Source organism: Elgaria multicarinata, chromosome 6 (assembly GCF_023053635.1).
Source record: "Elgaria multicarinata webbii isolate HBS135686 ecotype San Diego chromosome 6, rElgMul1.1.pri, whole genome shotgun sequence".
In the NCBI taxonomy this organism is placed as follows: domain Eukaryota; kingdom Metazoa; phylum Chordata; class Lepidosauria; order Squamata; family Anguidae; genus Elgaria; species Elgaria multicarinata.
The window spans coordinates 87,423,321-87,438,296 of NC_086176.1; the positions used below are offsets into that span (position 1 = coordinate 87,423,321).

General features: G+C 45.9%; 1 pseudogene; it reads right to left on the reverse strand.

The window, feature by feature from the left end:
- Positions 1–1,366: 1,366 nt before the first annotated feature.
- On the reverse strand, positions 1,367–4,897 carry LOC134400448 (KIF-binding protein-like; annotated as a pseudogene).
- Positions 4,898–14,976: the final 10,079 nt, after the last annotated feature.

Sequence of the window (14,976 nt, forward strand, 5' to 3'; positions counted from 1 at the left end):
GCTCCGGCATATCTGTCGTTCATCTTGCAGTACCTCTCGTAACCTCCTTCAAAGAAAGCCAGTACCTTGAACAAGGCACTGACCCTGTTCAGATGACACAGGAAGCCATGGAGGTTAAGCATTCTGAGTTAACCATGATGCCTTAGTGTGTTGTATGAATGGTGTTTTTCCTAACCTTGGTGGCTACATAACCATGGCATAACTACCCTCATTAACCATGCACTGCAAAAGGGTTAGTGGCCCTAACCATGGTGTAGAGTGCCATCAGAACAGACCCCTCTGGTTAACTGTGGTTGACCAAGTGGAACCATAGAGCTCCTTGGCAAGAATGGCTGTAAGCAGCCCTGCCATTCCTGCCAGATGTCTATGGTTGAAATGGATGGTCTCACCTTTGGCATGAGCAGTGCTGTCCCCCGTGATGGGAATCGGATTGTTTTGGTTCGGGAAAAACACAAAATGAAAAAAAAATGCCCCCAAACGTACATTTGCACACTAGCGTTTTAGTGTGCTGGTGCGTAAATGTGTATTTTTGGCCAGTTTTTCTTATTTTTGTGTTTTCCTCAAATGTTAAAAGGTTAAAAAAAAAAAGCCTCCTGCAACACTGGCCCTGTAAGGGCCACCGCCGGCAGTCTGGGCCACTGAGGATGCTGGGAAGCATGAGGGCGTGGTCAGAGGACTGCAGGATTCTGTTTGACAGTAAGTGATTAGGTTAGCCACACTGCAGAGGGTGGTTAAGTGGTCATCTGGCAGCAGCACACATAAGGGATAGTGTTAACCACCATTCTCCAAGTGTCATTTGAACAGGGGTACTGTGATCCCGGACAATTTCAGTGTCCGGGGGGGGGGGGGGGAATCAGGGTTCTTAATCGTGTGGATAGCTCCTTGATCATGTGGATAGCTCCTTTAGAGTTCTCCCTGTAGAGCTCTGACAGCTTCACTGACATCAGAGCCACCAGCCTCCACTGACGGAAGTAGACCACTAACTTTCTTCCATGGTCAAAATACAGCCACACTGACAGTGGTGTGGTAGACCCAGGGCTCACAGGGATACAGCACCAGCACTTTTTGATTAGCAGGGATGCTGACGTCACCCACCACCACCACCCTCCTCCTCAGAATTACCTGTTCCCTCTGAGTTTAGCTGCAGCCCTCGCAGTAGCTGTGGAGAGATGAATTTTTCAACTAATATATATTGCTTCCTATTGCAATGCAAAGTCTTGGGGAGGGGGCTTGTTTCTGAATGGACAATTAAGACCCGTTAGCATTATAAAACCCCTGCTCCTGGTGGAGATGAAGACTCATCAAACTGGATTTTTGATATGGATCAACACAGCTGCCATAGCCATACTTCTCTTTGGCAGTGTGGCTATGAGGACTGTCGTGATGAGCACCTACCCATCAACATGCCTGTCTTCTCCTTTTCATCCTCTTTTTTCTTCTGCTTGGCTTTAAGCTCCCAGTGCCTCTTTGGATCCAGTTCATTAATGTTGTTCACCATCAACTTCTAAGCTCCCTGCAACAAGTTCAATCAGTACTTAATGCAATATCTGCACTTTAAGCTGTCCTCCATTGAAGATCTTGTTGGTGTTGTTCTGTTTCATTGTCGTCTAGAGATAGCACCTGTCCAGCTTGGCCAAAAATGACACTGGCAGCTGCTAAACAATGCCTGGACTCCATGAAACGTGGCTTTGTGAGATAATGCTGATTACCGAGACAAAGTAGCTGCACTAAGGGCTCATTCTACTGAATGGGAGCCACTGTACTCAAGCTGCCGTTTGAGGGAAGTATAGCAATATTGTGCAGCCTTAATCATTTCCAGATGTTGGTAAACCGGGGCCAGATACTGTAGCGTACAAGGATAGACCTTCTCAAATCTTTTTTTGTTATCTCTTGGTCAGAGAGTTTCTCTTCTTCAGACATAAAGGGTTCATTGAATCGAATGGAAGATGCCCACTCTCTTTCATGTACTGATTGTATGAAGTCTTGGAATCAAAGTCCAAAGCCCACTCACTGCACCTTTCTGTGGTTCTTTGAGGCTTGTAGGGGAAGCTTGTGGCAAGATCAAGGCAGGAAGATGGTAGCTCCAAGTGGATCCTGCTGGCTGGAACTCACTCCTACTAGGACAATAATAGAATATTGTCTCAGCAAGATGCTAAAGCCAATTGTAGCCTGATGGAGGCTGTCAAGACCTGTGGTGGGGTCAGTTTTGCCCCTCCTGCAGGAGTTGACTGGGCTGTTAAAGGGCCTTGACCAGATTTTGTAGCCTGGGACTTCCGAGAGGATGGGAGGGTGGAGACTCCTCCTCTGATCCAGAGGACAATGGCAGAGCTGTGTCCTCTTGCTGGGAGGGTCCTGAATAAGGTACTGTCTTCCCCCTTCCCCCAGGAAGTAGCCTGTGCCTTGCCCTCATCAGAATTCTCTGCTGCACACCAGAAATCCCAAGGTCATAACACCCATGAACTAGTTGCACAGTTGCTTGGATCCTGGCCAAACAGATTAAAAAGGAAGAAAACATTATGATTATGATGTTATTAAGGTCATCCCACTGCTATGATAGATGTTGGTGTTTAAAAGAACCCCTTGCCATTTTCTTAATTTCCAGATACAATCACTCAAAAATACCTGTGACAGGAGGCATCTCCAGAGGGGGGGGGGGAAATGCTTCAGATGATGAAAGAGTTGATGATCTCATTAGCAGCAAGCAACTGTCAACCCATCTATGCTTGAAATGAAATGCTGAGTTCTAAGGGAAGATGACTTGTTCTTTCATCATTGTGACTGATCAAACCATGTGTAAAGGAGAATTCCATTTCTGATTCAAAGGTGAAATTACTGTGAAAATGTAATACGGGAACCATCTCTGTGAAACATGATAAAGGGGGAGGAGAGAGAGAGAAAGAATATCAATCTAGGCCTGCATGTGAAAACAATGAGAAGAAGAATTGACGTTTCAAAAAATATTAATTAACATCTCAGAAATAATAATAGAATCCAAGGAAGAGCAAAAGAAAAGGAACTGGTAATGGTAAACTGCTTCCAAACACTTCAGGATCACACCTGACCTCTCAAAAGTGCATTGGAATATTGAGAGAGGTTTCGGAATTGTCAAGGGCACTCAGTCCATCATCCAGCCAATCAATAAATGGAGGCCCCTTCATCCCCATGTAACATCCACAAGTGCATGTCCAATGTGTGGCTGCAGTAGAGATGCATGGACATTTATTTTATTTATTTATTTAAAACATTTATATCTTGCCCTATATCATTAAGATCTCAGAGCGCCGTACAGATAAAAACATACAGTATAAAACAATAAATATGCACAGTTAAAAACAAATTAAACCATGATCCAAGTTAAAACAATATATAATTTAAAAGCAGTTAAAACAATGTGCCAGTGAGTTTAACCATCAAAGGCTTTGTTTAAAAGCCATGTTTTTACTTGGCGTCGAAATGCAGTCAATGCTGGCGCCAATCGGGCCTCCAAGGGGAGGGCATTCCACAGCCGGGGTGCCACCACAGAGAAAGCCCTCTCCCTTGTCCCATCATAGCATATATGTTGCATTGGTGGGATGCGAACCAGGGCTCCTCCAACAGATCTAAGGTCTCAGGCAGGCATATATAAGGAGAGGCGCTCTCTCAAGTATCGAGGTACCAAGCCGTTTAGGGCTTTAAACATCATTATCAATACCTTGAATTCTGACCGGAAGCATATAGGCAGCCAATACAGTTCCTTTAAGACCGGTGTTATGTGGTCTCTGTAAGATGTACCCACCAGCAGTCTAGCTGCTGCATTTTGCACTAGCTGCAACTTCCGTGTTGCCTTCAAGGGCAGCCCCACGTAGAGTGCATTGCAGTAGTCTAATCGGGAAGTTACCAGTGCATGTACTACTGTGGCTAGGTTGTCCCTGTCCAGGAAAGGCCGTAGCTAGTGGATCAGCTGAAGCTGACCCATCACCCTGAAAGACAGCAAGTTGGCCATATGTCCTATTTTACAGGGGAGAGGCTTCTATCACAAGGGCTGTCCAGACTCCAGTCCACATCCAGTTTCAAGATAAAGCACCATTTGAAAGGAGAAGAGGAGCTTTGAAGTTGACCAGCAACAGTGACCACCTGGGCAGCAGACTGAGCAGTTAGACATACAGGTCGCGTGGTCACAGTCTTTCCACTATGGGGAGGTGTTTTGTTTGTTTTTTAATTTAAACTATAGTAGTGATTTCTAAATTTGAATCTATACATAGAAATTAGCATACACACATTTTATGCTAATTGTTTCCCTCTTCCTTGGCAAGTGGTCAGTGGCTTCCCTACAAGGGCCACGAAGCCCTTGAGGTCACTTGAGAACCACCCATTCTCTGCCACCATCGCCTGCCCTTTCCCCTCCCCAAGAAGAAACTTACTCTGGGCAGGCAAAGGCAGCGATGGCAGGGTCATTCCCAGCCAACAGTGCAGCATCTCTTCCCACTGGAGACTGCCACTCCTCCTGGGGCACTTTCTCCTTGGTGGGAAAGGTGTCAGCTTCCTGCCAAGGATTCTGGTAGTTCCTGTCCTCAGTGGGGAAAAACACTGCACAAGGGTCTGGGAACACACATACTCAGCCACCACCTCTGTTTTTGCCTTCACCTGTCCCAAGGTCAGCTTATTCTCCTTGGGGAATGTGGTAAGGAGGGTGCAGCAATGGGTCATAGGGTAAGGGTGAAGAGGTGAGCAGCGTTGTTTTTCCCAATCCTGGGGGCTGTCTATACCCAGGGAAAGCCCCGCAGTTGCTGTGGATCTGCGCGGTGTTGATTAGATGACACAAGTGCAGCTTCACAGCCACCACGGGGCTTCCCCATGATGCTGCAATATGAAATGCGGGAATTTACCTTGACTTTTTCAAAGGGAGTGATGTCAACATGGCGCTTCCTGCCTTGTGATGTCACTTTGGGGCCAATCCAGGGTCAACCTGGGGGCGGAGCTTGGTGGGAGGCAACCAGTGGTTGGTTGCCTTCCACCAGGAAGAAGGTGGCGTAGATCCGGAACCCTGATAGCCACCTAGAACCCCCACGCTCCCTCCTCGGCATCAGGATTATCCAACGCTACCCCGGGAGAGGGAAAAAGCAGGGTTGGATAGGGAGGCAGTGCCAACCCGGCGCCATGAAGACCGCTCCCAGGTCACAAGGATTCACAAGAATACAGGGAGGGCCTCTTTCACAGTGGAGACTGATGACTCCGATTTCAATGCGGCTGTGAATCCACTCTGGGTTTCAATCAGAACCACCCCTAGAACTCAAAAGGAGCTGTCCAAGGTGCTGAAACTGACATGGGCGCCACCAGCCTCCTCTGCTGTTTTACGTATGTGAGCAGCTTCCTCCAGGTGATCCAGGACTCTGCCACCTAGATCACCTGCAGTCCTAGATTCAAGTATCTGTTTTATTTTCCCCACTGCTGAGAGTAGCTTTGTCCATGCTGAGTGGGGATGATGGGAATTGCAGTACCCAACTCAGCTGGAGGGTGCTGGGCTGGGTTAAGCCAACAGCACGATCAGGGGAAAAGTCACACCAATGTAGTTGCAGAGAGTTCCGCATTATATTGTGGTTGTCTGCAACTGAGCTACGCGCTGCCCTGCACAGCCCAATGCACTGAGCATTGCAACACTTCCTGCCTAGGTTTCAAAGTGAATTAAGAACAGCTTGTGTTGTCTATCCGTCCTGATCCCTTTTCAGTCCAGGAGAGCCGAGGGGCCTTCTCCTTTCAGAAGCCTTCTTTAGCTGGAGTCGTGACATCTTCCCCTATACGGTGCCCTCCAGATGTGTGGGAGATGATCCGCTCCCAACCAGCCCAGCCTGCGTGGCCCAAAGGTCAGGTGTCTCGGGAGCTCTAGTTCCAGCGTGGAGAGCGCTGGGCTGGAGAGGGCAGGAGGAAAGCTCTCAGCCGAGGCCTCCTCGCCATTTTCAGGCACGGAAGCATCTCTTCTCCGCGACGAGCATCTCTCCAACACAGCTTGAATCAAGGACTCTTGCTGCTGCTGTCAATGAGCGTTGCAGAGGTCGATCCACATGGGGTCTCTTGTAGCCTATACAGATTGCACCTGAGCGAGGCGAAATTGCCTTGAAGTGTGCAAGCAGGCATTACGAGAGGCAATTTATCCCACTCTGGAAAGCCCTCTCTTGTTCCAAGATCAGGACTACAGGCATTGATACCTTACAGCCATGTATGTATTCCTAACCAGACTTCACATTCATAGGAAAAGGATACATCACAAGCAGCTTTCCGCTCTGAAAGTCAATTTATGATTGGCCACTAGATGGCAGTACTGTATGAACTTCCACACTAGACGGCGTCCATGGGTCCACATAAGACACTGACATTTCAATTACAAAGAATCATAAGCAACCTTTCCATTTTAATACCCAATTCCAGTTGTATGTATGGGTCACTTCACTTCAAGATAGAGTAAGATTTAAGGGTCTAGTTATTTCAAAGCCCAGGACTTCGGACCTGCTGGTTTTAATGGGAAGTGTTATTGAAATTTAGTTATATTCAATAGGCAGACGTAAATGTTGCTATGATTTGGTCCCCTGGACAGTTGGAAGAACCATGCTGCCTTATTCCGCTCTTGTAGAATACGCTGTAACTTTCTGTGGTGCCCTTTTAATGTGGCTAGGATGGATGTCCAACCTACGGCCATACTACCTTGAACACGCCCGATCTCGTCTGATCTTGGAAGCTAAGCAGGGTCAGGCCTGGTTAGTACCTGGAACCTAGGGTGACCTTGCTGCTCAAAAAGACATTTTAAACGACAATCAAAATTGCAAGTGGACGCAGGTACTGTTCATGACTCAGATTCACCAGTGCAATGCATTATCTGTGGGGCTGACTCAGAAAACAGTCCAGAAACTTTAGTTGGTGAGGGCAGCAGGGTTGTTAATGGGGATTGGACAGTATGCTCATATTATGCCAATGCTTTGTCATCTGCACCAGCTGCCGGTCCATCCATGTCTAGGTCCAGTTCAAAGTATGGCTGTTAACTTTTAAATCCCTAAATGGCTTGGGGCCAGGTGACCTAAAGGACTGCATCCTCCCATGTATACCTACCTGGATCTAAGCTTATCTTCTGAGCAGTGGGGTACTGATAATTTTGATACACAGTCTCCACAGACACACACAAACGCACACACAAGGAGAGTCCAAAAATGCAGGCAGCTGTGTTGATCCATATCAACAAACCAATTCTAGCAGTTTTCTAGCAATTCCAGGAGCAGGTCTTTGGCACAGCTATTGGGTCTTAATGGCCCAATCAAGACCAGGTCATCCCTAAACACTTTGCTTTGCAAATAGGTCCTAGTATATATTGTTAGGAAATTCATTTCCCCCATCCCACAGCTACTATGAGGATTCAAGCTAAGCTCAGAGGAAACAGGGAAGTCTGAGACGGAGGGGGTTGGAGGTTAGCAGATGGTGGTGGTGTCCCTGCTAATCAAAAAGTGCCAGTGCTGCCTTCCTGCAAGCCTTGGCCCCAATGCACCATCACTTCTGAGGCCATGTCCTTGGGTGGGGGTGCATCAAATGAGGTGCAGTGGATGACTACAGCGGAGAGGGCCTTTTTGGTCATGGCACCCTAGCTATTTATATTCCATCTTTTTTCCAGCAAGGAACCCAAGGTAGCTTACATGCTCCTGCTCCTCGCCCTTTTAACTTACCCTGTGACTGGCCCAAAGTCACTCATGGCTGAGTGGGGACTAGAACCCAGATCTCCTGAGTCCCAGTCCAATACTTTAACCACTACACCAACTAGAATGCCTTCTCCTGAGAGGCTTGTCTGGCACCTACATTGTGGTCCTTTTCATGCCCACTGAAGAACTTTTTATTCTCCCAGGCTTCCTAAATTTAAAATTTTCTAGTAATTTATAGGTCTTTGGGGAATTGTTGGGGTCTGTGAATTTTTTGATGTAAGTGTGAGGTTTGCTGCATTGACTTTGTCCTGTGTTGGTTTTATAGTTTTGTGTGTGTGTTTAACTTTAACTTTTGTTTTTATTGTGACCCCCCCCCAAAAAAAAAACAAAGTGTCATTGATTGGGTGGCATAGAAATGTTACAAATGAAATGAAATGAAAGCAAACAAGGAGGACATGTGTCAAATATAATTGGGATTTGTGATACCCATTGCAACACCCAATGCTAAGAAATTTCTCAGCATACTTTGAGAGATCAATTTAAGAGGGGCATAATAGAGTGTCTGTTTTTATTAGTTTGTGTAATTTTATAAATTTAATGTTATTTATTTACTTAAAGTACTTTTGTTCTCACTCAAAAAAGCTCTCGGCGCAGAAGAAGATATGGGGAATCCTGTCATGGGCCTTCCACATGACCCTGAAGTAACATTCTGCGTTGTAATTTGACAACTCTAAAGTGCTACTTATTATTACAGATTAAGAAAATTCACCGGAGAATGGGCTGCATATAGCTGATGTAATTATACCATCTCAGTGAAAAAAGTTTGAGCCTGGCCAGTTCCTGGGTGGGGGGATGCCTGGAAACCCTGGTCAGAGTTTCTTGGAGGAAGCAACTGCCATCATGATTAAAAGAAGTAGCCATTGAGGTATCTTGTCAGCAGGCCCTTGATAGCGTGGTGGCTCTCGCCAGGTGGCTAACCAGGCCTATCCTTGTACCGGCCCTGCTTTTTAAATGCAGTTGTGAGCGATCGGAGCTGGTCCTTCACTGCAGTGGAATTTGATAAAGGCAGAGTCATTCCACCCCCACCCCACCCCACCCCTGCATTGGTCTTTTCAAGGTTTTGCAAGCTGGAACTACAGTATGTGCAGAAAAGGGGAAACACTGAAAAACCAGCATGGAGTTGCCATCAGGGCTTTACCGGACAGCCTTTTGAGGAAGCGAGAAGTTGTGGGTACTGCTTACTCAGCAGGTGGGCCATCTCAAAACAGAAACGTTGCAGACAGGATGACCTTTTGCTTCCCATACCTCGTTACATTTCTTTGGGCATTTATTTGATGAGCAGTATCAAGGCAGAAGCTGGAAACAGCACAGCAAATAATTAGGGCTTAATCAGGAATAAGACTGGCTGGGGAATGCTGGGAGTTGAAGGTCTTTTTTTCTGTCTAAACATGCATGGGGTTGTGCCCTAAGTGCTAACTTACTAGTAGCTGCTGTCCTAGTTCCATGGCATGGTCATCAATATCCTTTAAAAATAATATAGTTCAATAATATTTGCCGTTAATTATAAAAATTACGGTATTCTTGTTTTTGTTTATAAAAACAATGACTTAGAAGTTCACAGCCAACGTTTTGGCCTATAAGTATCTTTGTACTCTTCTCAATCCAGAAACCATAAGAGAATTACTTCTTCCACTGCTACCTCTTCTGCCCAACTAATTCTCCCCCACCAGCTCCACTCTCTCCTTCCTAACCCAGACCCCTACAATCTTCCATGAAGTTATTTTCTCCTATTCATCACCACTCCTCTCTTGCCTATCTGTCTCCATTCTCCCTCATCCTAGCAATTCTCTCCTTCTTCCCCGAAGCTTGCATTTCAGGGCCAGCCCTAGCATTAGTCAGAGTGGGGCAGTTGCCTCAGGCAGCACCTGCTTGGTGGTGTGAAGAGGGCAGCAGTGTTTATCCCCCTTGGTCATTCCCCTCCATTGTAGGACAGAGCTGTGTGCACCAGGCAGCCTGCCCTGCACTTGCTGAGCACTTCTGCACTCGAAGTAGATGATGCTGTTCCACCACCAGCATTGAAGTAAGTTCCAACTGCCGTTCCATTCTTCACCTCAGGCAGCAACATGTCTTGGGCCAGCACTGTTGCATTCTCTCGCCCTCTCTTTCCTCCCTGCCATATGCATGGTACAATACGATCACCGCCATGTGGACATGTCGCGTTGTGAACCCAGTACCAGTCAGTGGTGGTTGTCTATTCCCACTGCTCTCTCCTGAAGTCAGGGTAACCAAGAGCAAATTGAATGATTCCCCCTTTATCTGATGCGGCATTTTGCTACCTAGTGGGGGGAAATCCACATGTATTCAAGAGATGTGCTGGGCTAAATTTTGAAGTGCAGATGCTCGTCATGACAACCCCCATAACCACATACCCCAAGGAGAGTCCAAAAATGCAGGCAGCAGTGGATCAACAAACGAGTTCTCATCTCCACTAGAAGCAGTTCTTTCATAAAGAGAATGGGTCTTAATTACCCATTCAAGACCAAGCTGCCCAAAATATTTTGCATTATAACATAGATTGCTCACAACAATATACTGTTACTAGGAAAATCCATTTCTCCAAAGCTAGCGTGGTTTGCAGCTCAGCTCAGAGGGAACAGGGAGGCCGGAGGAGAGTGACAGATGACGTCATTGTCCATGCTAATTTTAAAAAATTCCTGCGACTTTGACCTTATGAATCCTGGCTCTACTACAACACTGCTCTTGAGGAAGCTCTCTCATTCTTCTACAAGATAATGAGTTTGCCCACGGTTCTTATCTAGTCCATCTCAGGTTATAGTTCTCCACATGTTTTGAGGCTGATGAAGAAATAGTTTGCACTCCTAACACACCACCATCACCAAGGCATTACATGTCCCTAATGTAATGTCTTGGTGATACAAGCAATATTGTAATAAGCTGCTTCAGAGCACCTACTAGTGTGCAAATAAGGATTTGTCTCCATCTGACCATGACTTGCTCAACTCTGCCTCCTTTCAGCTCCTCTACTTCAAGCCCATCATGCTGCATACATTTCCTAGCCCACCCCCCAATCTGGTACCCTTGCTCCTTTCCTTTGGCCTCCACTTCTTAAGACCTCCTGTCCTTGACCAATGTTTCAAAGTTGTTCAGGAGGGAGGAGACAACAGACAGACAAACTCAGCAGCAAAGACTTGGTATTGCCAACGTACTAACTGTCCTGTTTTGCACAGAAATGAGCCGAGAGGGGAACGTTCATCAGTGGAAATTAACTCAGTGGTGTCTCAGCATGTTGGGAGCATTTGTCACTAGCAGTGGATCACTGGAGTAGAAAACAGGACCAGAACTATTTCATTATGCATACTGAAATTTCCAGAGAGATGTGCTGATTTCCGTGAAATAAATAAAAAAGATTTCAAGGCAAAATTTGACATTGACTGAATTTATAGCCTGAATTTATAGCACTTTAGTCCGCCATCTTCCTACAAAGGCTGATTTATTGGCTCTCTCCAATCAAAATGGAAGATGGCTGCTTCTTGAGTCCTCCTACATGAAATGTGGTCCTTCCAACCTCCTGAAACAGGGCGTTCCTGGCACTGGCAGGGCGAGATTATTTCAACGTAATTAAGAAAACATGTCAGCATGAGCCTACAGCCTATGGGACCAAGCATGCATGTCCTTGGCATCCAAGAAGTCCAGATGTCTTTATCTTCTTGGGCAATGAGTTAGATTTTGTCCAGATGGTGTCTTGATTGCTTGAAACTCAATTGATTGAATTAGTGGAGCTATTATCTGTTCAGCAGTTTAGAAGCTCAGGACTCCCATCCATTGTCATCACTTTAGGCTTTGTTTGCCAAGGTCCTGGTGGGAGGGGGCAGATCAATAACTAACAACTCTGTAGCATTTCTAAGTGTGTGTAGTTAACAACCCAGCTCTGGCCTGGAGAACATGTTCATATGGCTCCTGCTGACCTTGACGTGGATGGGCAGATACATCTGGTGCTTGTGCAACAGAAGGCTCTCCCCTGTCTGCTTTGCATTTCAGCCTCATTTAACCACATCCTCTACCCAAAACCCACAAGGCCTTGGTAACACACCTGCCACCAGGCCACGGTGCCAGGGATCAGAGCAGCAACCGGCAAACTGCGGAGCTTTTACGATGATACTGAAAGAGGCTCCTGTAACAAAGCAGAACCTGATTCTTGGCCTGTTGTTTACCTCTAGAATCACTAAGCAGGGCTTTAAATGTACCAGCAGTCAGATTACATTTCTTGTCAGAACAGAAGGAGTAAAGAACTGATGGGCACACACAAAAAGTCCATAATGGCCTAATTTCCCTTCTACTGAAGTAGGGAGAAGGTGAAAGTGTTTTTGTTTGGTTGAAAAAAAGAAGTACAGCTTACTTAGCAGAGTCAAATACCAACTAGAATGGATCCTGCTATCAGTCACAAACAAAGCATTAGCCACAGTTATGTTGAACTGAAAAAAGGAAGCAGGCTAATGTCAAAGAAGGAGAAGAAACTAGAGGTTGGGCTGCACTAAACCACACTATGAATAAAATACTTGCTTCACAGACTGCTGAGAGAACGGGGGGGGGGGGGGAGAGAAAGAGAGGCTATTGCTTGACCAAATCCTATCTTCATAAAGCATATTGATTTTTAACAAAAAAACCGCATTTGATAGCAGCACCAGAGGAAACCACTGGAGCATTGGAACGAGCAGACAAATTAATCGATACAATAAGATATTTTAATGATGTAAGAATAGGTCCACTAGATTAGACAGGCCTGTAGGCAAAGGATCTGAGGCAGGGGCTGCAGCAAGGCAAAGGTTGTGCGTTACGGGCGATCCCATTCCTCTCTAGTAATTGAACGGGATATGAAGTGGGCAGCGCAAAACACTGGGGAAGACGTCCAGTGGGGGAATGGAGAAGAACTAAGAGACCTTGAACTTACTGGTAAAATCTTTCGTGGAAAGAAATGAGCCCATAGCCTTGCTACAAGGGTTAACAACAAACCCTGGATTAAGAATTAATACAGTTATAGACGATTCAAACAATCCCTGGAAGACACAAAGGCTTTCTTGTATGCAGAGGGGGGGAGTGGCATGTATGTATGTATGTATGTATGTATGTATGTATTTTGTGCAAATTGCAAAAAGGAGATATGACTTAAACTGGTGGTAGGGTGGTTCAGATAGCTCCGAATGAGACAAGAGAGTAATGTGAAGCAGACAGACGGTCAAGACTCCTGAACCTGTTATACTAGTGGAAAACATTCAGCAGAAGAAAAATCGTCACAATCCTGCATGATCAGTTGCACTCACTACATTATTCAATGCAAATATTAAAGCCACAGGATCCCTATTGCAGCAAATTACCCTATGAAGTGACAAGGTCTAGGGTGAGTCTGTGGAAAGGACGACAGGGCTCCTGTATCTGTAATAGTGGTATAGAAAAGGGAATTTCAGCAGGTGTCATTTGTATGCATGCAGCACCTGGTGAAATTCCCTCCTCATCACAACAGTTTATTTATTTATTTACCATATTTATATACTGTTCCCCATTCAAAATTTCAGAGCGGTGTACAAGATAAAATAAAAACAGAATAAAAACACATTAAAATAGATTGTAGCGTGACCAGAATTAAAAGAGGGCAGGGTTACTGCAGTTTTAACTGTTGTGCTGAAGAGGGAATTTCACCAGGTGCTGCATGTATACAAATGACACCTGCTGAAATTCCTTTTTCTATACAACTGTTAAAGATACAGGAAACCAGTCCTCCTTTTCATATGGTCACCCTAGACATGGCAGACTTTTTTTTTTAAAAAAAAAAACAGGGTTGTGTGAACTATGAGGGTGCCAGAAAGATATTTTTTTTAAAATTCCTGTTTCTAGATCCACTCTTCCAAATTTTCCATAAGGGGCAACAGAACTGCTTTGGACAATTTTTGTGGATGGACACTTCGTCTCCATCTTAGTGACTGTGCAATTGTCTTCTTACAGCCTTATCCCATACATTTGTTAGAGATCTCCCAGTGCAAACAATCATTAGCAGACGAGCAGGTCATTTTGCCCATTAAACTGTTACGGCATGAGGAAAGACTTCCTTGAAGGGAAATGTACCTTATTGGGGGATCAGGCCCTAGCATAGGGATGGAGAACTTGTGGCTTTAATGATGTTGGTGGACTACAACTCCCAACAGCCTATCAGCCATATTGACTGGGGCTGATGGAGTCCTACAACATCTGTAGGTCCTCAGGTTCTAACCCCAGTAATGTTTTACTGGTTCCAACAAACAGAGGCAGACAAATACAGGGGGATTCACAATTGCCAATGAAGCAGTGCTACGGAAATGACAAGAAAGGGCTTGGGAAGCTATATGGGATATGGCAACCCAGGTGCTAGTGACCTGCGGTGGGCCACAGGATGGCCAGAATGGATAGATCAGAGGAATATCTGGAGGAAGAGAAGGAAACAGGGGTGACATTTACCTTGTTCCAGAGTAAAGGGAACACAACAAATCTGCCTTGGTTGCCGATACGTGGCAATTCACAGTGGGCCCACAGTTGCCCTCTGGGCTCCCAGCTTTGGGTCACGAATTCAAAATGGGGGAAATCACATCAAGTTGCCCAGTACCACGTCATCTCGAAAAAGCCAAATGGGTGATTTCTCAGGATGGCTCTGCTGGACTTTCAGTCGTTGAGGCAATGATGGCGGAGCCATTACTAGGGGGCTCCAGAACCAAAACAGCTGGTTGCAAAAATAGAATTCCTAACAACTGGTTGGGAAAATGGAACGAAGAGTCTAAAACAAAGGACCTTCTTATCTCTGATGATTCTGAGGTAAAGAACAAGCACAGAGGGAGGCGAAGGGAACTAGGGAAAGAGGCAAGAGAGGGGACCTAACCAAAAAGTGCTCCTATGTAGGTGGTCGTGCTGGACCAGAGAACCTCATAATGACCTCAACACAACCCCCAAGACACCTGCTTGTCCACCAAACCATTGAGCTCAGAACGAGCCATTCACATGGGGGTCGCAACTGCTGTAAGGCACAGAGCATCTACTCAGCCATGAAATGAACTCACTGAAAATCTGGCTTGATAGACACAACGGCTGCTATATCATGGTGTGAAGCTCTGCCTGGGCGTATAAGGCATACACACTTCACCCGGGGCAAAGCAGGCAGCACAGTGTTTCAAGTGTAAGGGAAAGAAAGAGTCCGACCCAGGACGCATGGGCTCAGCACCAGAGTGCAAGGAAAGGATCATGAAGAATGGGGGGCGCTTGAGGGCCAAATGAACCCCAG